We start from the raw sequence: 22,802 nt of genomic DNA on the forward strand, positions 1-22,802 counted from the left end.
AAAACTGATTGATCAGTTGCAACACTTCTGTGAGATAAACGTCCATTATAAAAGAAAGGATTCAAACCTCATACAGAGGCCTCTTTCCCCCTCAACTGCTCGGGGGGTTCTACTCTCACATTGTTCCTGCATTCAGCTTTTCTACTTCTACCAGGGTCTGGCCTCCCTCACTGGAGTTTGTTTCTTATTCTTTCTCTTTGTTTCCCTCTATAATTTATTTTTTGTGTCTATTTTGGGTTCTTTTGTTACAATGGAACAATTTTACATATATTAGTTCCATAAAAACAGGCAAGAACAATTACCAGGTCTCAAAAAAGCCAACAAAAACGGCCTGAAGTGCCAAGACAAGAGAGGCCTGCATTCTTGTATCAATGGTTTTATCTGGAAAAAGCATAAACCTTTGGGTTCCATAAACAGAAATCTAATTGTGTTCAAAAACATGATTTTTTTTTTTAATGGAGATCAAGGTAATCTCTAATGGCAAATAAAAAACACAAAAGCATCGCCTCCCCGTCGGGGAATCGAACCCCGGTCTCCCGCGTGACAGGCGGGGATACTCACCACTATACTAACGAGGAGCTGGCCCTGCTTCTTTGTTATCATAGGTCTTTAGAACTTCAAGCATGTTTGTTTCTTGCAACAGTGGTTTGTGACATTTAGATTGATTTCATAGTAGGTATGAGGTATGAGCCGAAATAGCTCAGTTGGGAGAGCGTTAGACTGAAGATCTAAAGGTCCCTGGTTCAATCCCGGGTTTCGGCAAAGCTGTTTGGACTGTGTAAATGCAATTTTTGGTTTGTTAACAAAGACCTATGCTTTATCTGGAAACTGACCTCCCCCTCACAGGCAAGAACAATTACCAGGTCTCAAAAAGGCCAACAAATGGCCTGAAGTGCCAAGACAAGAGAGGCCTGCATTCTTGTATCAATGGTTTTATCTGGAAAAAGCATAAACCTCAAAGGAGAAACTGATTGATCAGTTGCAACACTTCTGTGAGATAAACGTCCATTATAAAAGAAAGGATTCAAACCTCATACAGAGGCCTCTTTCCCCCTCAACTGCTCGGGGGGTTCTACTCTCACATTGTTCCTGCATTCAGCTTTTCTACTTCTACCAGGGTCTGGCCTCCCTCACTGGAGTTTGTTTCTTATTCTTTCTCTTTGTTTTCCCTCTATAATTTATTTTTTGTGTCTATTTTGGGTTCTTTTGTTACAATGGAACAATTTTACATATATTAGTTCCATAAAAACAGGCAAGAACAATTACCAGGTCTCAAAAAAGCCAACAAAAACGCCTGAAGTGCCAAGACAAGAGAGGCCTGCATTCTTGTATCAATGGTTTTATCTGGAAAAAGCATAAACCTTTGGGTTCCATAACAGAAATCTAATTGTGTTCAAAAACATGATTTTTTTTTTTTAATGGAGATCAAGGTAATCTCTAATGGCAAATAAAAAACACAAAAGCATCGCCTCCCCGTCGGGGAATCGAACCCCGGTCTCCCGCGTGACAGGCGGGGATACTCACCACTATACTAACGAGGAGCTGGCCCTGCTTCTTTGTTATCATAGGTCTTTAGAACTTCAAGCATGTTTGTTTCTTGCAACAGTGGTTTGTGACATTTAGATTGATTTCATAGTAGGTATGAGGTATGAGCCGAAATAGCTCAGTTGGGAGAGCGTTAGACTGAAGATCTAAAGGTCCCTGGTTCAATCCCGGGTTTCGGCAAAGCTGTTTGGACTGTGTAAATGCAATTTTTGGTTTGTTAACAAAGACCTATGCTTTATCTGGAAACTGACCTCCCCCTCACAGGCAAGAACAATTACCAGGTCTCAAAAAGGCCAACAAATGGCCTGAAGTGCCAAGACAAGAGCGGCCTGCATTCTTGTATCAATGGTTTTATCTGGAAAAAGCATAAACCTCAAAGGAGAAACTGATTGATCAGTTGCAACACTTCTGTGAGATAAACGTCCATTATAAAAGAAAGGATTCAAACCTCATACAGAGGCCTCTTTCCCCCTCAACTGCTCGGGGGGTTCTACTCTCACATTGTTCCTGCATTCAGCTTTTCTACTTCTACCAGGGTCTGGCCTCCCTCACTGGAGTTTGTTTCTTATTCTTTCTCTTTGTTTCCCTCTATAATTTATTTTTTGTGTCTATTTTGGGTTCTTTTGTTACAATGGAACAATTTTACATATATTAGTTCCATAAAAACAGGCAAGAACAATTACCAGGTCTCAAAAAAGCCAACAAAAACGCCTGAAGTGCCAAGACAAGAGAGGCCTGCATTCTTGTATCAATGGTTTTATCTGGAAAAAGCATAAACCTTTGGGTTCCATAAACAGAAATCTAATTGTGTTCAAAAACATGATTTTTTTTTTTAATGGAGATCAAGGTAATCTCTAATGGCAAATAAAAAACACAAAAGCATCGCCTCCCCGTCGGGGAATCGAACCCCGGTCTCCCGCGTGACAGGCGGGGATACTCACCACTATACTAACGAGGAGCTGGCCCTGCTTCTTTGTTATCATAGGTCTTTAGAACTTCAAGCATGTTTGTTTCTTGCAACAGTGGTTTGTGACATTTAGATTGATTTCATAGTAGGTATGAGGGTATGAGCCGAAATAGCTCAGTTGGGAGAGCGTTAGACTGAAGATCTAAAGGTCCCTGGTTCAATCCCGGGTTTCGGCAAAGCTGTTTGGACTGTGTAAATGCAATTTTTGGTTTGTTAACAAAGACCTATGCTTTATCTGGAAACTGACCTCCCCCTCACAGGCAAGAACAATTACCAGGTCTCAAAAAGGCCAACAAATGGCCTGAAGTGCCAAGACAAGAGCGGCCTGCATTCTTGTATCAATGGTTTTATCTGGAAAAAGCATAAACCTCAAAGGAGAAACTGATTGATCAGTTGCAACACTTCTGTGAGATAAACGTCCATTATAAAAGAAAGGATTCAAACCTCATACAGAGGCCTCTTTCCCCCTCAACTGCTCGGGGGGTTCTACTCTCACATTGTTCCTGCATTCAGCTTTTCTACTTCTACCAGGGTCTGGCCTCCCTCACTGGAGTTTGTTTCTTATTCTTTCTCTTTGTTTCCCTCTATAATTTATTTTTTGTGTCTATTTTGGGTTCTTTTGTTACAATGGAACAATTTTACATATATTAGTTCCATAAAAACAGGCAAGAACAATTACCAGGTCTCAAAAAAGCCAACAAAAACGCCTGAAGTGCCAAGACAAGAGAGGCCTGCATTCTTGTATCAATGGTTTTATCTGGAAAAAGCATAAACCTTTGGGTTCCATAAACAGAAATCTAATTGTGTTCAAAAACATGATTTTTTTTTTTAATGGAGATCAAGGTAATCTCTAATGGCAAATAAAAACACAAAAGCATCGCCTCCCCGTCGGGGAATCGAACCCCGGTCTCCCGCGTGACAGGCGGGGATACTCACCACTATACTAACGAGGAGCTGGCCCTGCTTCTTTGTTATCATAGGTCTTTAGAACTTCAAGCATGTTTGTTTCTTGCAACAGTGGTTTGTGACATTTAGATTGATTTCATAGTAGGTATGAGGTATGAGCCGAAATAGCTCAGTTGGGAGAGCGTTAGACTGAAGATCTAAAGGTCCCTGGTTCAATCCCGGGTTTCGGCAAAGCTGTTTGGACTGTGTAAATGCAATTTTTGGTTTGTTAACAAAGACCTATGCTTTATCTGGAAACTGACCTCCCCCTCACAGGCAAGAACAATTACCAGGTCTCAAAAAGGCCAACAAATGGCCTGAAGTGCCAAGACAAGAGCGGCCTGCATTCTTGTATCAATGGTTTTATCTGGAAAAAGCATAAACCTCAAAGGAGAAAACTGATTGATCAGTTGCAACACTTCTGTGAGATAAACGTCCATTATAAAAGAAAGGATTCAAACCTCATACAGAGGCCTCTTTCCCCCTCAACTGCTCGGGGGGTTCTACTCTCACATTGTTCCTGCATTCAGCTTTTCTACTTCTACCAGGGTCTGGCCTCCCTCACTGGAGTTTGTTTCTTATTCTTTCTCTTTTGTTTCCCTCTATAATTTATTTTTTGTGTCTATTTTGGGTTCTTTTGTTACAATGGAACAATTTTACATATATTAGTTCCATAAAAACAGGCAAGAACAATTACCAGGTCTCAAAAAAGCCAACAAAAACGCCTGAAGTGCCAAGACAAGAGAGGCCTGCATTCTTGTATCAATGGTTTTATCTGGAAAAAGCATAAACCTTTGGGTTCCATAAACAGAAATCTAATTGTGTTCAAAAACATGATTTTTTTTTTTAATGGAGATCAAGGTAATCTCTAATGGCAAATAAAAAACACAAAAGCATCGCCTCCCCGTCGGGGAATCGAACCCCGGTCTCCCGCCTGTCACGCGGGAGACTCACCACTATACTAACGAGGAGCTGGCCCTGCTTCTTTGTTATCATAGGTCTTTAGAACTTCAAGCATGTTTGTTTCTTGCAACAGTGGTTTGTGACATTTAGATTGATTTCATAGTAGGTATGAGGTATGAGCCGAAATAGCTCAGTTGGGAGAGCGTTAGACTGAAGATCTAAAGGTCCCTGGTTCAATCCCGGGTTTCGGCAAAGCTGTTTGGACTGTGTAAATGCAATTTTTGGTTTGTTAACAAAGACCTATGCTTTATCTGGAAACTGACCTCCCCCTCACAGGCAAGAACAATTACCAGGTCTCAAAAAGGCCAACAAATGGCCTGAAGTGCCAAGGCAAGAGAGGCCTGCATTCTTGTATCAATGGTTTTATCTGGAAAAAGCATAAACCTCAAAGGAGAAACTGATTGATCAGTTGCAACACTTCTGTGAGATAAACGTCCATTATAAAAGAAAGGATTCAAACCTCATACAGAGGCATCTTTCCCCCTCAACTGCTCGGGGGGTTCTACTCTCACATTGTTCCTGCATTCAGCTTTTCTACTTTCTACCAGGGTCTGGCCTCCCTCACTGGAGTTTGTTTCTTATTCTTTCTCTTTGTTTCCCTCTATAATTTATTTTTTGTGTCTATTTTGGGTTCTTTTGTTACAATGGAACAATTTTACATATATTAGTTCCATAAAAACAGGCAAGAACAATTACCAGGTCTCAAAAAAGCCAACAAAACGCCTGAAGTGCCAAGACAAGAGAGGCCTGCATTCTTGTATCAATGGTTTTATCTGGAAAAAGCATAAACCTTTGGGTTCCATAAACAGAAATCTAATTGTGTTCAAAAACATGATTTTTTTTTTTTAATGGAGATCAAGGTAATCTCTAATGGCAAATAAAAAACACAAAGAGCATCGCCTCCCCGTCGGGGAATCGAACCCCGGTCTCCCGCGTGACAGGCGGGGATACTCACCACTATACTAACGAGGAGCTGGCCCTGCTTCTTTGTTATCATAGGTCTTTAGAACTTCAAGCATGTTTGTTTCTTGCAACAGTGGTTTGTGACATTTAGATTGATTTCATAGTAGGTATGAGGTATGAGCCGAAATAGCTCAGTTGGGAGAGCGTTAGACTGAAGATCTAAAGGTCCCTGGTTCAATCCCGGGTTTCGGCAAAGCTGTTTGGACTGTGTAAATGTAATTTTTGGTTTGTTAACAAAGACCTATGCTTTATCTGGAAACTGACCTCCCCCTCACAGGCAAGAACAATTACCAGGTCTCAAAAAGGCCAACAAATGGCCTGAAGTGCCAAGACAAGAGCGGCCTGCATTCTTGTATCAATGGTTTTATCTGGAAAAAGCATAAACCTCAAAGGAGAAACTGATTGATCAGTTGCAACACTTCTGTGAGATAAACGTCCATTATAAAAGAAAGGATTCAAACCTCATACAGAGGCCTCTTTCCCCCTCAACTGCTCGGGGGGTTCTACTCTCACATTGTTCCTGCATTCAGCTTTTCTACTTCTACCAGGGTCTGGCCTCCCTCACTGGAGTTTGTTTCTTATTCTTTCTCTTTGTTTCCCTCTATAATTTATTTTTTGTGTCTATTTTGGGTTCTTTTGTTACAATGGAACAATTTTACATATATTAGTTCCATAAAAACAGGCAAGAACAATTACCAGGTCTCAAAAAAGCCAACAAAAACGCCTGAAGTGCCAAGACAAGAGAGGCCTGCATTCTTGTATCAATGGTTTTATCTGGAAAAAGCATAAACCTTTGGGTTCCATAAACAGAAATCTAATTGTGTTCAAAAACATGATTTTTTTTTTTAATGGAGATCAAGGTAATCTCTAATGGCAAATAAAAAACACAAAAGCATCGCCTCCCCGTCGGGGAATCGAACCCCGGTCTCCCGCGTGACAGGCGGGGATACTCACCACTATACTAACGAGGAGCTGGCCCTGCTTCTTTGTTATCATAGGTCTTTAGAACTTCAAGCATGTTTGTTTCTTGCAACAGTGGTTTGTGACATTTAGATTGATTTCATAGTAGGTATGAGGTATGAGCCGAAATAGCTCAGTTGGGAGAGCGTTAGACTGAAGATCTAAAGGTCCCTGGTTCAATCCCGGGTTTCGGCAAGCTGTTTGGACTGTGTAAATGCAATTTTTTGGTTTGTTAACAAAGACCTATGCTTTATCTGGAAACTGACCTCCCCCTCACAGGCAAGAACAATTACCAGGTCTCAAAAAGGCCAACAAATGGCCTGAAGTGCCAAGACAAGAGAGGCCTGCATTCTTGTATCAATGGTTTTATCTGGAAAAAGCATAAACCTCAAAGGAGAAACTGATTGATCAGTTGCAACACTTCTGTGAGATAAACGTCCATTATAAAAGAAAGGATTCAAACCTCATACAGAGGCCTCTTTCCCCCTCAACTGCTCGGGGGGTTCTACTCTCACATTGTTCCTGCATTCAGCTTTTCTACTTCTACCAGGGTCTGGCCTCCCTCACTGGAGTTTGTTTCTTATTCTTTCTCTTTGTTTCCCTCTATAATTTATTTTTTGTGTCTATTTGGGTTCTTTTGTTACAATGGAACAATTTTACATATATTAGTTCCATAAAAACAGGCAAGAACAATTACCAGGTCTCAAAAAGCCAACAAAAATGCCTGAAGTGCCAAGACAAGAGAGGCCTGCATTCTTGTATCAATGGTTTTATCTGGAAAAAGCATAAACCTTTGGGTTCCATAAACAGAAATCTAATTGTGGTTCAAAAACATGATTTTTTTTTTAATGGAGATCAAGGTAATCTCTAATGGCAAATAAAAAACACAAAAGCATCGCCTCCCCGTCGGGGAATCGAACCCGGCCTCCCGCGTGACAGGCGGGGATACTCACCACTATACTAACGAGGAGCTGGCCCTGCTTCTTTGTTATCATAGGTCTTTAGAACTTCAAGCATGTTTGTTTCTTGCACCAGTGGTTTGTGACATTTAGATTGATTTCATAGTAGGTATGAGGTATGAGCCGAAATAGCTCAGTTGGGAGAGCGTAGACTGAAGATCTAAAGGTCCCTGGTTCAATCCCGGGTTTCGGCAAAGCGTTTGGACTGTGTAAATGTAATTTTTGGTTTGTTAACAAAGACCTATGCTTTATCTGGAAACTGACCTCCCCCTCACAGGCAAGAAACAAATTACCAGGTCTCAAAAAGGCCAACAAATGGCCTGAAGTGCCAAGACAAGAGAGGCCTGCATTCTTGTATCAATGGTTTTATCTGGAAAAAGCATAAACCTCAAGGAGAAACTGATTGATCAGTTGCAACACTTCTGTGAGATAAACGTCCATTATAAAAGAAAGGATTCAAACCTCATCAGAGCCTCTTTCCCCCTCAACTGCTCGGGGGGTTCTACTCTCACATTGTTCCTCTGCATTCAGCTTTTCTACTTCTACCAGGGTCTGGCCTCCCTCACTGGAGTTGTTTCTTATTACTTTCTCTTTGTTTCCCTCTATAATTTATTTTTTGTGTCTATTTTGGGTTCTTTTGTTACAATGGAAACAATTTACATATATTAGTTCCATAAAAACAGGCAAGAACAATTACCAGGTCTCAAAAAGCCAACAAAAACGCCTGAAGTGCCAAGACAAGAGAGGCCTGCATTCTGTATCAATGGTTTTATCTGGAAAAAGCATAAAACCTTTGGGTTCCATAAACAGAAATCTAATTGTGTTCAAAAACATGATTTTTTTTTTTTAATGGAGATCAAGGTAAGTCTCTAATGGCAAATAAAAAACAAAAGCATGCCTCGCCCGTCGGGGAATCGAAACCCCTGTCTCTCCCGCGTGACAGGCGGTGATACTCACCACTATACTAACGAGGAGCTGGCCCTGCTTCTTTGTTATCATAGGTCTTTAGAACTTCAAGCATGTTTGTTTCTTGCAACAGTGGTTTGTGACATTTAGATTGATTTCATAGTAGGTATGAGGTAGTGAGCCGAAATAGCTCAGTTGGGAGAGCGTTAGACTGAAGATCTAAAGGTCCCTGGTTCAATCCCGGGTTCGGCAAAGCTGTTTGGACTGTGTAAATGCATTTTTTGGTTTGTTAACAAAGACCTATGCTTTATCTGGAAACTGACCTCACCCCTCACAGGCAAGAACAATTACCAGGTCTCAAAAAAGGCCAACAAATGGCCTGAAGTGCCAAGACAAGAGCGGCCTGCATTCTTGTATCATGGTTTTATCTGGAAAAAGCATAAACCTCAAAGGAGAAACTGATTGATCAGTTGCAACACTTTCTGTGAGATAAACGTCATTATAAAAGAAGGATTCAAACCTCATACAGAGGCCTCTTTCCCCCTCAACTGCTCGGGGGGTTCTACTCTCACATTGTTCCTGCATTCAGCTTTCTACTTCTATACCAGGGTCTGGCCTCCCTCACTGGAGTTTGTTTCTTATTCTTTCTCTTTGTTTCCCTCTATAATTTATTTTTGTGTCTATTTGGGTTCTTTTTGTTACAATGGAACAATTTTACATATATTAGTTCCATAAAACAGGCAAGAACAATTTACCATGGTCTCAAAAAAAGCCACAAAAATGGCCCTGAAGTGCCAAGACAAGAGAGGCCTGCATTCTTGTATCAATGGTTTTATCTGGAAAAAGCATAAACCTTTGGGTTCCATAAACAGAAATCTAATTGTGTTCAAAAACATGATTTTTTTTTAATGGAGATCAAGGTAATCTCTAATGGCAAATAAAAAACACAAGAGCATCGCCTCCCCGTCGTGGAATCGAACCCCGGTCCTCCCGCGTGACAAGGCGGGGATACTCACCACTATACTAACGAGGAGCTGGCCCTGCTTCTTTGTATCATAGGTCTTTAGAACTTCAAGCATGTTTGTTTCTTGCAACCAGTGGTTTGTGACATTTAGATTGATTTCATAGTAGGTATGAGGTATGAGCCGAAATAGCTCAGTTGGGAGAGCGTTAGACTGAAGATCTAAAGGTCCCTGGTTCAATCCCGGGTTTCGGCAAAGCTGTTTGGACTGTGTAAATGCAATTTTTTGGTTTGTTACAAAGACCTATGCTTATCTGGAAACTGACCTCCCCCTCACAGGCAAGAACAATTAACCAGGTCTCAAAAAGGCCAACAAATGGCCTGAAGTGCCAAGACAAAGAGCGGCCTGCATTCTTGTATCAATGGTTTTATCTGGAAAAAAGCATAAACCTCAAAGGAGAAACTGATTGATCAGTTGCAACACTTCTGTGAGATAAACGTCCATTATAAAAGAAAGGATTCAAACCTCATACAGAGGCCTCTTTCCCCTCAACTGCTCGGGGGGGTTCTACTCTCACATTGTTCCTGCATTCAGCTTTTCTACTTCTAACCAGGGTCTGGCCTCCTCACTGGAGTTTGTTTCTTATTCTTTCTCTTTGTTTCCCCTCTATAATTTATTTTTGTGTCTATTTTGGGTTCTTTTGTTACAATGGAACAATTTTACATATATTAGTTCCATAAAAACAGGCAAGAACAATTACCAGGGTCTCAAACAAAAAAAAGCCACAAAAAAACGCCCTGAAGTGCCAAGACACAAGAGAGGCCTGCATTCTTGTATCAATGGTTTTTCTGGAAAAAGCATAGAACCTTTGGGTTCCATAAACAGAATCTAATTGTGTTCAAAACATATTTTTTTTTTTAATGGAGATCAAGGTAATCTCTAATGGCAAATAAAAAACACAAAAACATCGTCGCCTCCCCGTCGGGGAATCGAACCCGGTCTCGCCGCGTGACAGGGCGGGGATACTCACCACTAGACTAACGAGGAGCTGGCCTGCTTCTTTGTTATCATAGGTCTTTAGAACTTCAAGCATGTTGTGTTTCTTTGGCAACAGTGGTTTGTGACATTTAGATTGATTTCATAGTAGGTATGAGGGTGAGAGCCGAAATAGCTCAGTTGGGAGAGGCGTTAGACTGAAGATCTAAAGGTCCCTGGTTCAATCCCGGTTTCGCAAAAGCTGTTTGGACTGTGTAAATGCATTTTTGGTTTGTAACAAAGACCTATGCTTATCTGGAAACTGACCTCCCCTCACAGGCAAGAACAATTACCAGGTCTCAAAAAGGCCAACAAATGGCCTGAAGTGCCAAGACAAGAGCGGCCTGCATTCTTGTATCAATGGTTTTATCTGGAAAAAGCATAAACCTCAAGGAGAAACTGATTGATCAGTTGCAACACTTCTGTGAGATAAACGTCCATTATAAAAGAAAGGATTCAAACCTCATACAGAGGCCTCTTTCCCCCCCCTCAACTGCTCGGGGGGTTCTACTCTCACATTGTTTCCTGCATTCAGCTTTTCTACTTCTACCAGGGTCTGTGGCCTCCCTCACTGGAGTTTGTTTCTTATTCTTTCTCTTTGTTTCCCTCTATAATTTATTTTTTGTGTCTATTTTGGGTTCTTTTGTTACAATGGAACAATTTTACATATATTAGTTCCATAAAAACAGGCAACAACAATTACCAGGTCTCAAAAAAGCCAACAAAAACGCCTGAAGTGCCAAGACAAGAGAGGCCTGCATTCTTGTATCAATGGTTTTATCTGGAAAAAGCATAAACCTTTGGGTTCCATAAACAGAAATCTAATTGTGTTCAAAAACATGATTTTTGTTTTTAATGGAGATCAAGGTAATCTCTAATGGCAAATAAAAAACACAAAGCATCGCCTCCCCCGTCGGGGAAATCGAACCCCGGTCTCCCTCCGCGTGACAGGCGGGGATACTCACCACTATACTAACGAGGAGCTGGCCCTGCTTCTTTGTTATCATAGGTCTTTAGAACTTCAAGCATGTTTGTTTCTTGCAACAGTGGTTTGTGACATTTAGATTGATTTCATAGTAGGTATGAGGTATGAGCCGAAATAGCTCAGTTGGGAGAGCGTTAGACTGAAGATCTAAAGGTCCCTGGTTCAATCCCGGGTTTCGGCAAAGCTGTTTGGACTGTGTAAATGCAATTTTTGGTTTGTTAACAAAGACCTATGCTTTATCTGGAAAACTGACCATCCCCCTCACAGGGCAAGAACAATTACCAGGTCTCAAAAAGGCCAACAAATGGCCTGAAGTGCCAACAGACAAGAGCGGCCGCATTCTTGTATCAATGGTTTTATCTGGAAAAAGCATAAACCTCAAAGGAGAAACTGAATTGATCAGTTGCAAACACTTCTGTGAGATAAACGTCCATTATAAAAGAAAAGGATTCAAACCTCATACAGAGGCCTCTTTCCCCCTCAACTGCTCGGGGGGTTCTACTCTCACATTGTTCCCTGCATTCAGCTTTTCTACTTCTACCAGGGTCTGGCCTCCCTCACTGGAGTTTGTTTCTTATTCTTTCTCTTTGTTTCCCTCTATAATTTATTTTTTGTCTATTTTGGGTTCTTTTGTTACAATGGAACAATTTTACATATATTAGTTCCATAAAAACAGGCAAGAACAATTACCAGGGTCTCAAAAAGCCAACAAAAACGCCTGAAGTGCCAAGACAAGAGAGGCCCGGCATTCTTGTATCAATGGTTTTATCTGGAAAAAGCATAAACCTTTGGGTTCCATAAACAGAAATCTAATTGTGTTCAAAAACAATTATTTTTTTTTTTAATGGAGATAAGGTAATCTCTAATGGCAAATAAAAAAACACAAAAGCATTGCCTCCCCCCGTCGGGGAATCGAACCCCGGTCTCCCGCGTGACAGGCGGGGATACTCACCACTATACTAACGAGGAGCTGGCCCTGCTTCTTTGTTATCATAGGTCTTTAGAACTTCAAGCATGTTTGTTTCTTGCAACAGTGGTTTTGTGACTTTAGATTGATTTCATAGTAGGTATGAGGGGTATGAGCCGAAATAGCTTCAGTTGGGGAGAGCGTTAGACTGAAGATCTAAAGGTCCCTGGTTCAATCCCGGGTTTCGGCAAAGCTGTTTGGACTGTGTAAATGCAATTTTTGGTTTGTTAACAAAGACCTATGCTTTATCTGGAAACTGACCTTCCCCTCAAAGGCAAGAACAATTACCAGGTCTCAAAAAAGGCCAACAAATGGCCTGAAGTGCCAAGGCAAGAGAGGCCTGCATTCTTGTATCAATGGTTTTATCTGGAAAAGCATAAACCTCAAGGAGAAACTGATTGATCAGTTTGCAACACTTCTGTGAGATAAACGTCCATTATAAAAGAAAGGATTCAAACCTCATACAGAGGCATCTTTCCCCCTCAACTGCTCGGGGGGTTCTACTCTCACATTGTTCCTAGCATTCAGCTTTTCTACTTCTACCAGGGTCTGGCCTCCCTCACTGGAGTTTGTTTCTTATTCTTTCTCTTTGTTTCCCTCTATAATTTATTTTTTTGTGTCTATTTTGGGTTCTTTTGTTACAATGGAACAATTTTACATATATTAGTTCCATAAAAACAGGCAAGAACAATTACCAGGTCTCAAAAAAGCCAACAAAAACGCCTGAAGTGCCAAGACAAGAGAGGGCCTGCATTCTTTGTATCAATGGTTTTATCTGGAAAAAGCATAAACCTTTGGGTTCCATAAACAGAAATCTAATTGTGTTCAAAAACATGATTTTTTTTTTTAATGGAGATCAAGGTAATCTCTAATGGCAAATAAAAAACACAAAAGCATCGCCTCCCCGTCGGGGATCGAACCCCGGTCTCCCGCGTGACAGGCGGGGATACTCACCACTATACTAACGAGGAGCTGGCCCTGCTTCTTTGTTATCATAGGTCTTTAGAACTTCAAGCATGTTTGTTTCTTGCAACAGTGGTTTGTGACATTTAGATTGATTTCATAGTAGGTATGAGGTATGAGCCGAAATAGCTCAGTTGGGAGAGCGTTAGACTGAAGATCTAAAGGTCCCTGGTTCAATCCCCGGGTTTCGGCAAAGCTGTTTGGACTGTGTAAATGCAATTTTTGGTTTGTTAACAAAGACCTATGCTTTATCTGGAAACTGACCTCCCCCCTCACAGGCAAGAGAACAATTACCAGGTCTCAAAAAGGCCAACAAATGGCCTGAAGTGCCAAGACAAGAGAGGCCTGCATTCTTGTATCAATGGTTTTAATCTGGAAAAAGCATAAACCTCAAAGGGAGAAACCTGATTGATCAGTTGCAACACTCTGTGAGATAAACGTCCATTATAAAAGAAAGGATTCAAACTCATACAGAGGCTATCTTTCCCCCTCAACTGCTCGGGGGTTCTACTCTCACATTGTTCCTGCATTCAGCTTTCTACTTCTACCAGGGTCTGGCCTCCCTCACTGGAGTTTGTTTCTTATTCTTTCTCTTTGTTTCCCTCTATAATTTATTTTTTGTGTCTATTTTGGGTTTCTTTTTACAATGGAACAATTTTACATATATTAGTCCATAAAAACAGGCAAGAACAATTACCAGGTCTCAAAAAAGCCAACAAAAACGCCTGAAGTGCCAAGACAAGAGAGGCCTGCATTCTTGTATCAATGGTTTTATCTGGAAAAGCAATAACCTTTGGGTTCCATAAACAGAAATCTAATTGGTGTTCAAAAACATGATTTTTTTTTTAATGGAGATTCAAGGTAATCTCTAATGGCAAATAAAAACACAAAAGCAATCGCCTCCCCGTCGGGGAATCGAACCCCGGTCTCCCGCGTGACAGGCGGGGATACTCACCACTATACTAACGAGGAGCTGGCCCTGCTTCTTTGTTATCATAGGTCTTTAGAACTTCAAGCATGTTTGTTTCTTGCAAACAGTGGTTTGTGACATTTAGATTGATTTCATAGTAGGTATGAGGTATGAGCCGAAATAGCCTCAGTTGGGAGAAGCGGTTAGACTGAAGATCTAAAGGTCCCTGGTTCAATCCCGGGTTTCGGCAAAGCTGTTTGGACTGTGTAATGCAATTTTTGGTTTGGTTAACAAAGACCTATGCTTTATCTGGAAACTGACCCTCACCCCCCTCACAGCATAGAACAATTACCAGGTCTCAAAAAGGCCAACAAATGGCCTGAAGTGCCAAGACAAGAGCGGCCTGCATTCTTGTATCAATGGGTTTTTAATCGGAAAAAGCATAAACTCAAAAGGAGAAACTGATTGATCAGTTGCAACACTTCTGTGAGATAACGTCCATTAAAAAGAAGGATTCAAACCTCATACAGAGGCCTCTTTCCCCCTCAACTGCTCGGGGGTTTCTACTCTCACATGGTTCCTGCATTCAGCTTTTCTACTTCTACCAGGGTCTGGCCTCCCTCACTGGAGTTTGTTTCTTATTCTTTTCTCTTGTTTCCCTCTATAATGTTATTTTTGTTCTATTTTGGGTTTCTTTTGTTACAGGAACAATTTACATATATTAGTTCCATAAAAACAGGCAAGAAACAATTACCAGGTCTCAAAAAAGCCAACAAAAAACGCCTGAAGTGCCAAGACAAGAGAGGCCGCATTCTTGTATCAATGGTTTTTATCTGGAAAAAAGCATAAACCTTTGGGTTTCCATAAACAGAAATCTAATTGGTTCAAAAACATGATTTTTTTTTTTAATGGAGATCAAGGTAATCTCTAATGGCAAATAAAAAACACAAAAGCATCGCCTCCCCGTCGGGAACGAAACCCCGGTCTCGCCGCGTGACAGGCGGGGATACTCACCACTATACTAACGAGGAGCTGGCCCTGCTTCTTTGTTATCATAGGTCTTTAGAACTTCAAGCATGTTTGTTTCTTGCAACAGTGGTTTGGTGTCATTTAGATTGATTTCATAGTAGGTATGAGGTATGAGCCGAAATAGCTCAGTTGGGTGAGAGACGTTAGACTGAAGATTCTAAAGGGTCCCCTGGTTCAATCCCGGGTTTCGCGGCAAAGCTGTTGGGAACTGTGTAAAGGCCAATTTTTGGTTTGTTAACAAAGACCCTATGCTTTATCTGGAAACTGACCTCCCCCTCACAGGCAAGAACAATTACCAGGTCTCAAAAAGGCCAACAAATGGCCTGAAGTGCCAAGACAAGAGAGGCCTGCATTCTTGTATCAATGGTTTTATCTGGAAAAAAGCATAAACCTCAAAGGAGAAACTTATTGATCAGTTGCAACACTTCTGTGAGATAAACGTCCATATAAAAGAAAGGATTCAAACCTCATACAGAGGCCTCTTTCCCCTCAACTGCTCGGGGGTTCTACTCTCACATTGTTCCTCGCATTCAGCTTTTCTACTTCTACCAGGGTCTGGCCTCCCTCACTGGAGTTTGTTTCTTATTCTTTCTCTTTGTTTCCCTCTATAATTTATTTTTTGTGTCTATTTTGGGTTCTTTTGTTACAATGGAACAATTTTACATATATTAGTTCCATAAAAACAGGCAAGAACAATTACCAGGTCTCAAAAAGGCCAACAAATGGCCTGAAGTGCCAAGACAGAGAGGCCTGCATTCTTGTATCAATGGTTTCATCTGGAAAAGCATAAACCTTTGGGTTCCATAAACAGAAATCTAATTGTGTTCAAAACATGATTTTTTTTTTAATGGAGATCAAGGTAATCTCTAATTGGCAAATAAAAAACACAAAGCGCATCGCCTCCCCGTCGGGGAATCGAACCCCGGTCCTCCCGCGTGACAGGCGGGGATACTCACCACTATACTAACGAGGAGCTGGCCCTGCTTCTTTGTTATCATAGGTCTTTAGAACTTCAAGCATGTTTGTTTCTTGCAACAGTGGTTTGTGACATTTAGATTGATTTCATAGTAGGTATGAGGTATGAGCCGAAATAGCTCAGTTGGGAGAGCGTTAGACTGAAGATCTAAAGGTCCCTGGTTCAATCCCGGGTTTCGGCAAAGCTGTTTGGACTGTGTAAATGCAATTTTTGGTTTGTTAACAAAGACCTATGCTTTATCTGGAAACTGACCTCCCCCTCACAGGCAAGAACAATTACCAGGTCTCAAAAAGGCCAACAAATGGCCTGAAGTGCCAAGACAAGAGAGGCCTGCATTCTTGTATCAATGGTTTTATCTGGAAAAAGCATAAACCTCAAAGGAGAAACTGATTGATCAGTTGCAACACTTCTGTGAGATAAACGTCCATTATAAAAGAAAGGATTCAAACCTCATACAGAGGCCTCTTTCCCCCTCAACTGCTCGGGGGTTCTACTCTCACATTGTTCCTGCATTCAGCTTTTCTACTTCTACCAGGGTCTGGCCTCCCTCACTGGAGTTTGTTTCTTATTCTTTCTCTTTGTTTCCCTCTATAATTTATTTTTTGTGTCTATTTTGGGTTCTTTTGTTACAATGGAACAATTTTACATATATTAGTTCCATAAAAACAGGCAAGAACAATTACCAGGTCTCAAAAAAGCCAACAAAAACGCCTGAAGTGCCAAGACAAGAGAGGCCTGCATTCTTGTATCAATGGTTTTATCTGGAAAAAGCATAAACCTTTGGGTTCCATAAACAGAAATCTAATTGTGTTCAAAACATGATTTTTTTTTTTAATGGAGATCAAGGTAATCTCTAATGGCAAATAAAAACACAAAAGCATCGCCTCCCCGTCGGGGAATCGAACCCCGGTCTCCCGCGTGACAGGGGGGATACTCACCACTATACTAACGAGGAGCTGGCCCTGCTTCTTTGTTATCATAGGTCTTTAGAACTTCAAGCATGTTTGTTTCTTGCAACAGTGGTTTGTGACATTTAGATTGATTTCATAGTAGGTATGAGGTATGAGCCGAAATAGCTCAGTTGGGAGAGCGTTAGACTGAAGATCTAAAGGTCCCTGGTTCAATCCCGGTTTCGGCAAAGCTGTTTGGACTGTGTAAATGTAATTTTTGGTTTGTTAACAAAGACCTATGCTTTATCTGGAAACTGACCTCCCCCTCACAGGCAAAACAATTACCAGGTCTCAAAAGGCCAACAAATGGCCTGAAGTGCCAAGGCAAGAGAGGCCTGCATTCTTGTATCAATGGTTTTATCTGGAAAAGCATAAACCTCAAAGGAGAAACTGATTGATCAGTTGCAACACTTCTGTGAGATAAACGTCCATTATAAAAGAAAGGATTCAAACCTCATACAGAGGCATCTTTCCCCCTCAACTGCTCGGGGGGTTCTACTCTCACATTGTTCCTGCATTCAGCTTTTCTACTTCTACCAGGGTCTGGCCTCCCTCACTGGAGTTTGTTTCTTATTCTTTCTCTTTGTTTCCCTCTATAATTTATTTTTTGTGTCTATTTTGGGTTCTTTTGTTACAATGGAACAATTTTACATATATTAGTTCCATAAAAACAGGCAAGAACAATTACCAGGTCTCAAAAAAGCCAACAAAAACGCCTGAAGTGCCAAGACAAGAGAGGCCTGCATTCTTGTATCAATGGTTTTATCTGGAAAAAGCATAAACCTTTGGGTTCCATAAACAGAAATCTAATTGTGTTCAAAAACATGATTTTTTTTTTTAATGGAGATCAAGGTAATCTCTAATGGCAAATAAAAAACACAAAGCATCGCCTCCCCGTCGGGGAATCGAACCCCGGTCTCCCGCGTGACAGGCGGGGATACTCACCACTATACTAACGAGGAGCTGGCCCTGCTTCTTTGTTATCATAGGTCTTTAGAACTTCAAGCATGTTTGTTTCTTGCAACAGTGGTTGTGACATTTAGATTGATTTCATAGTAGGTATGAGGTGAGCCGAAATAGCTCAGTTGGGAGAGCGTTAGACTGAAGATCTAAAGGTCCCTGGTTCAATCCCGGGTTTCGGCAAAGCTGTTTGGACTGTGTAAATGCAATTTTTGGTTTGTTAACAAAGACCTATGCTTTATCTGGAAACTGACCTCCCCCTCACAGGCAAGAACAATTACCAGGTCTCAAAAGGCCAACAAATGGCCTGAAGTGCCAAGACAAGAGAGGCCTGCATTCTTGTATCAATGGTTTTATCTGGAAAAAGCATAAACCTCAAAGGAGAAACTGATTGATCAGTTGCAACACTTCTGTGAGATAAACGTCCATTATAAAAGAAAGGATTCAAACCTCATACAGAGGCATCTTTCCCCCCCTCAACTGCTCGGGGGTTCTACTCTCACATTGTTCCTGCATTCAGCTTTTCTACTTCTACCAGGGTCTGGCCTCCCTCACTGGAGTTTGTTTCTTATTCTTTCTCTTTGTTTCCCTCTATAATTTATTTTGTGTCTATTTTGGGTTCTTTTGTTACAATGGAACAATTTTACATATATTAGTTCCATAAAAACAGGCAAGAACAATTACCAGGTCTCAAAAAGCCAACAAAAACGCCTGAAGTGCCAAGACAAGAGAGGCCTGCATTCTTGTATCAATGGTTTTATCTGGAAAAAGCATAAACCTTTGGGTTCCATAAACAGAAATCTAATTGTGTTCAAAACATGATTTTTTTTTTTAATGGAGATCAAGGTAATCTCTAATGGCAAATAAAAAACAAAGCATCGCCTCCCCGTCGGGGAATCGAACCCCGGTCTCCCGCGTGACAGGCGGGGATACTCACCACTATACTAACGAGGAGCTGGCCCTGCTTCTTTGTTATCATAGGTCTTTAGAACTTCAAGCATGTTTGTTTCTTGCAACAGTGGTTTGTGACATTTAGATTGATTTCATAGTAGGTATGAGGTATGAGCCGAAATAGCTCAGTTGGGAGAGCGTTAGACTGAAGATCTAAAGGTCCCTGGTTCAATCCCGGGTTTCGGCAAAGCGGTTTGGACTGTGTAAATGCAATTTTTGGTTTGTTAACAAAGACCTATGCTTTATCTGGAAACTGACCTCCCCCTCAAAGGCAAGAACAACTACCAGGTCTCAAAAAGGCCAACAAATGGCCTGAAGTGCCAAGACAAGAGCGGCCTGCATTCTTGTATCAATGGTTTTATCTGGAAAAAGCATAAACCTCAAAGGAGAAACTGATTGATCAGTTGCAACACTTCTGTGAGATAAACGTCCATTATAAAAGAAAGGATTCAAACCTCATACAGAGGCCTCTTTCCCCCTCAACTGCTCGGGGGGTTCTACTCTCACATTGTTCCTGCATTCAGCTTTTCTACTTCTACCAGGGTCTGGCCTCCCTCACTGGAGTTTGTTTCTTATTCTTTCTCTTTGTTTCCCTCTATAATTTATTTTTGTGTCTATTTTGGGTTCTTTTGTTACAATGGAACAATTTACATATATTAGTTCCATAAAACAGGCAAGAACAATTACCAGGTCTCAAAAAAGCCAACAAAAACGCCTGAAGTGCCAAGACAAGAGAGGCCTGCATTCTTGTATCAATGGTTTTATCTGGAAAAAGCATAAACCTTTGGGTTCCATAACAGAAATCTAATTGTGTTCAAAAACATGATTTTTTTTTTAATGGAGATCAAGGTAATCTCTAATGGCAAATAAAAAACACAAAAGCATCGCCTCCCCGTCGGGAATCGAACCCCGGTCTCCGCGTGACAGGCGGGGATACTCACCACTATACTAACGAGGAGCTGGCCCTGCTTCTTTGTTATCATAGGTCTTTAGAACTTCAAGCATGTTTGTTTCTTGCAACAGTGGTTTGTGACATTTAGATTGATTTCATAGTAGGTATGAGGTATGAGCCGAAATAGCTCAGTTGGGAGAGCGTTAGACTGAAGATCTAAAGGTCCCTGGTTCAATCCCGGGTTTCGGCAAAGCTGTTTGGACTGTGTAAATGTAATTTTTGGTTTGTTAACAAAGACCTATGCTTTATCTGGAAACTGACCTCCCCCTCACAGGCAAGAACAATTACCAGGTCTCAAAAAGGCCAACAAATGGCCTGAAGTGCCAAGACAAGAGCGGCCTGCATTCTTGTATCAATGGTTTTATCTGGAAAAAGCATAAACCTCAAAGGAGAAACTGATTGATCAGTTGCAACACTTCTGTGAGATAAACGTCCATTATAAAAGAAAGGATTCAAACCTCATACAGAGGCCTCTTTCCCCCTCAACTGCTCGGGGGTTCTACTCTCACATTGTTCCTGCATTCAGCTTTTCTACTTCTACCAGGGTCTGGCCTCCCTCACTGGAGTTTGTTTCTTATTCTTTCTCTTTGTTTCCCTCTATAATTTATTTTTTGTGTCTATTTTGGGTTCTTTTGTTACAATGGAACAATTTTACATATATTAGTTCCATAAAAACAGGCAAGAACAATTACCAGGTCTCAAAAAGCCAACAAATGGCCTGAAGTGCCAAGACAAGAGAGGCCTGCATTCTTGTATCAATGGTTTCATCTGGAAAAAGCATAAACCTTTGGGTTCCATAAACAGAAATCTAATTGTGTTCAAAAACATGATTTTTTTTTAATGGAGATCAAGGTAATCTCTAATGGCAAATAAAAAACACAAGCGCATCGCCTCCCCGTCGGGGAATCGAACCCCGGTCTCCCGCGTGACAGGCGGGGATACTCACCACTACACTAACGAGGAGCTGGCCCTGCTTCTTTGTTATCATAGGTCTTTAGAACTTCAAGCATGTTGTTTCTTGCAACAGTGGTTTGTGACATTTAGATTGATTTCATAGTAGGTATGAGGTATGAGCCGAAATAGCTCAGTTGGTAGAGCGTTAGACTGAAGATCTAAAGGTCCCTGGTGAAATCCAGGGTTTCGGCAAAGCTGTTTGGACTGTGTAAATGCAATTTTTGGTTTGTTAACAAAGACCTATGCTTTATCTGGAAACTGACCTCGCCCTCACAGGCAAGAACAATTACCAGGTCTCAAAAAAGCCAACAAATGGCCTGAAGTGCCAAGACAAGAGAGGCCTGCATTCTTGTATCATTGGTTTTATCTGGAAAAAGCATAAACCTCAAAGGAGAAACTGATTGATCAGTTGCAACACTTCTGTGAGATAAACGTCCATTATAAAAGAAAGGATTCAAACCTCATTCAGAGGCCTCTTTCCCCCTCAACTGCTCGGGGGTTCTACTCTCACAATGTTCCTCCTGCATTCAGCTTTTCTACTTCTACCAGGGCTGGCCTCCCTCACTGGAGTTGTTTCTATTCTTTCTCTTTGTTTCCTCTATAATTTTTTTTTGTGTCTATTTTGGGTTCTTTTGTTACAATGGAACCATTTTACATATATTAGTTCTATAAAAGAATTCTTATTGTGTTTATGAACTAGAACCTGTTCAATCATTTATAATCTATTGTGCCATGACTGTTAATGTCCATCGAACATCAGATAATTTCAAAAAACAAGTTCAAACCTCATTCAGAGGGCTCACATTGTTCATTCATTCATCTTTTCTTATTGTTCCAGGCTCTGTCCTTCCTCACTGGAGTTTGATTCTATTCTTTCTCTTGTGTTTCCCTCTAGAATTTTTCTTACAATGGAACAATTGTAAATCTTTGGGTTCCATAAACAAAATCTAATTGTGTTCAAAAACAAGATTTTTTTTTTATAATGGAGATCAAGGTAATCTCTAATGGCAAATGAAAAACACAAGAGCATCGCCTCGCTGTCAGAGAATCGAACCCCGGTCTCCCGCGTGACAGGCGGGGATACTCACCACTATACTAACGAGAAGCTGGCCCTGCTTCTTTGTTATCATAGGTCTTTAAACTTCAAGCATGTTTGTTTCTTGCAACAGTGGTTTGTGACATTTAGATTGATTTCATAGTAGGTATGAGGTATGAGCCGAAATAGCTCAGATGGAGAGCGTTAGACTGAAGATCTAAAGGTCCCTGGTTAAATCCAGGGTTTCGGCAAAGCTGTTAGGACTGTGTAAATGCAATTTTTGGTTTGTTAACAAAGACCTATGCTTTATCTGGAAACTGACCTCCCCCTCACAGGCAGAACAATTACCAGGTCTCAAAAAAGCCAACAAATGGCCTGAAGTGCCAAGACAAGAGAGGCCTGCATTCTTGTATCATGGTTTTATCTGGAAAAAGCATAAACCTCAAAGGAGAAACTGATTGATCAGTTGCAACACTTCTGTGAGATAAACGTCCATTATAACAAAAGGATTCAAACCTCATTCAGAGGCCTCTTCCCCCTCAACTGCTCGGGGGGTTCTACTCTCACATTGTTCCTGCATTCAGCTTTTCCTACTTCTACCAGGGTCTGGCCTCCCTCACTGGATTTGTTTCTTATTCTTTCTCTTGTTTCCCTCTATAATTTATTTTTTGTGTCTATTTTGGGTTCTTTTGTTACAATGGAACAATTTTACATTATTAGTTCCATAAAAACAGGCAAGAACAATTACCAGGTCTCAAAAAAGCCAAAAAATGGCCTGAAGTGCCAAGACAAGAGAGGCCTGCATTCTTGTATCATGGTTTTTATCTGGAAAAAGCATAAACCTTTGGGTTCCATAACAGAAATCTAATTGTGTTCAAAAACATGATTTTTTTTTAATGGAGATCAAGGTAATCTCTAATGGCAAATAAAAAACACAAAGCATCGCCTCCCCGTCGGGGAATCG

At 41.0% G+C, this 22,802-nt stretch overlaps 16 non-coding genes across 16 annotated transcripts; 13 read left to right on the top strand and 3 right to left on the bottom strand.

Moving 5' to 3' along the window:
* Nucleotides 1-506: 506 nt before the first annotated feature.
* trnad-guc (transfer RNA aspartic acid (anticodon GUC)) lies at nucleotides 507-578 on the bottom strand. The gene has a single exon. It is a non-coding gene; the product is annotated as a tRNA-Asp (tRNA).
* A 111-nt stretch (nucleotides 579-689) lies between these two features.
* On the top strand, nucleotides 690-762 carry trnaf-gaa (transfer RNA phenylalanine (anticodon GAA)). Its single transcript has one exon. It is a non-coding gene; the product is annotated as a tRNA-Phe (tRNA).
* A 707-nt stretch (nucleotides 763-1,469) lies between these two features.
* trnad-guc (transfer RNA aspartic acid (anticodon GUC)) lies at nucleotides 1,470-1,541 on the bottom strand. Its single transcript has one exon. It is a non-coding gene; the product is annotated as a tRNA-Asp (tRNA).
* A 111-nt stretch (nucleotides 1,542-1,652) lies between these two features.
* Nucleotides 1,653-1,725, top strand: trnaf-gaa (transfer RNA phenylalanine (anticodon GAA)). Its single transcript has one exon. It is a non-coding gene; the product is annotated as a tRNA-Phe (tRNA).
* A 706-nt stretch (nucleotides 1,726-2,431) lies between these two features.
* Nucleotides 2,432-2,503, bottom strand: trnad-guc (transfer RNA aspartic acid (anticodon GUC)). The gene has a single exon. It is a non-coding gene; the product is annotated as a tRNA-Asp (tRNA).
* A 112-nt stretch (nucleotides 2,504-2,615) lies between these two features.
* On the top strand, nucleotides 2,616-2,688 carry trnaf-gaa (transfer RNA phenylalanine (anticodon GAA)). Its single transcript has one exon. It is a non-coding gene; the product is annotated as a tRNA-Phe (tRNA).
* An 888-nt stretch (nucleotides 2,689-3,576) lies between these two features.
* trnaf-gaa (transfer RNA phenylalanine (anticodon GAA)) lies at nucleotides 3,577-3,649 on the top strand. The gene has a single exon. It is a non-coding gene; the product is annotated as a tRNA-Phe (tRNA).
* Nucleotides 3,650-4,539: 890 nt separating this feature from the next.
* Nucleotides 4,540-4,612, top strand: trnaf-gaa (transfer RNA phenylalanine (anticodon GAA)). Its single transcript has one exon. It is a non-coding gene; the product is annotated as a tRNA-Phe (tRNA).
* Nucleotides 4,613-5,503: 891 nt separating this feature from the next.
* trnaf-gaa (transfer RNA phenylalanine (anticodon GAA)) lies at nucleotides 5,504-5,576 on the top strand. The gene has a single exon. It is a non-coding gene; the product is annotated as a tRNA-Phe (tRNA).
* Nucleotides 5,577-6,465: 889 nt separating this feature from the next.
* On the top strand, nucleotides 6,466-6,538 carry trnaf-gaa (transfer RNA phenylalanine (anticodon GAA)). Its single transcript has one exon. It is a non-coding gene; the product is annotated as a tRNA-Phe (tRNA).
* A 2,814-nt stretch (nucleotides 6,539-9,352) lies between these two features.
* trnaf-gaa (transfer RNA phenylalanine (anticodon GAA)) lies at nucleotides 9,353-9,425 on the top strand. The gene has a single exon. It is a non-coding gene; the product is annotated as a tRNA-Phe (tRNA).
* Nucleotides 9,426-11,298: 1,873 nt separating this feature from the next.
* Nucleotides 11,299-11,371, top strand: trnaf-gaa (transfer RNA phenylalanine (anticodon GAA)). The gene has a single exon. It is a non-coding gene; the product is annotated as a tRNA-Phe (tRNA).
* A 4,772-nt stretch (nucleotides 11,372-16,143) lies between these two features.
* On the top strand, nucleotides 16,144-16,216 carry trnaf-gaa (transfer RNA phenylalanine (anticodon GAA)). Its single transcript has one exon. It is a non-coding gene; the product is annotated as a tRNA-Phe (tRNA).
* Nucleotides 16,217-18,055: 1,839 nt separating this feature from the next.
* Nucleotides 18,056-18,128, top strand: trnaf-gaa (transfer RNA phenylalanine (anticodon GAA)). The gene has a single exon. It is a non-coding gene; the product is annotated as a tRNA-Phe (tRNA).
* An 882-nt stretch (nucleotides 18,129-19,010) lies between these two features.
* On the top strand, nucleotides 19,011-19,083 carry trnaf-gaa (transfer RNA phenylalanine (anticodon GAA)). Its single transcript has one exon. It is a non-coding gene; the product is annotated as a tRNA-Phe (tRNA).
* An 882-nt stretch (nucleotides 19,084-19,965) lies between these two features.
* trnaf-gaa (transfer RNA phenylalanine (anticodon GAA)) lies at nucleotides 19,966-20,038 on the top strand. The gene has a single exon. It is a non-coding gene; the product is annotated as a tRNA-Phe (tRNA).
* The last annotated feature ends 2,764 nt before the right edge of the window (nucleotides 20,039-22,802 follow it).

Source organism: Denticeps clupeoides, unplaced genomic scaffold (genome assembly GCF_900700375.1).
Source record: "Denticeps clupeoides unplaced genomic scaffold, fDenClu1.1, whole genome shotgun sequence".
NCBI classification, from domain to species: Eukaryota; Metazoa; Chordata; class Actinopteri; order Clupeiformes; family Denticipitidae; genus Denticeps; species Denticeps clupeoides.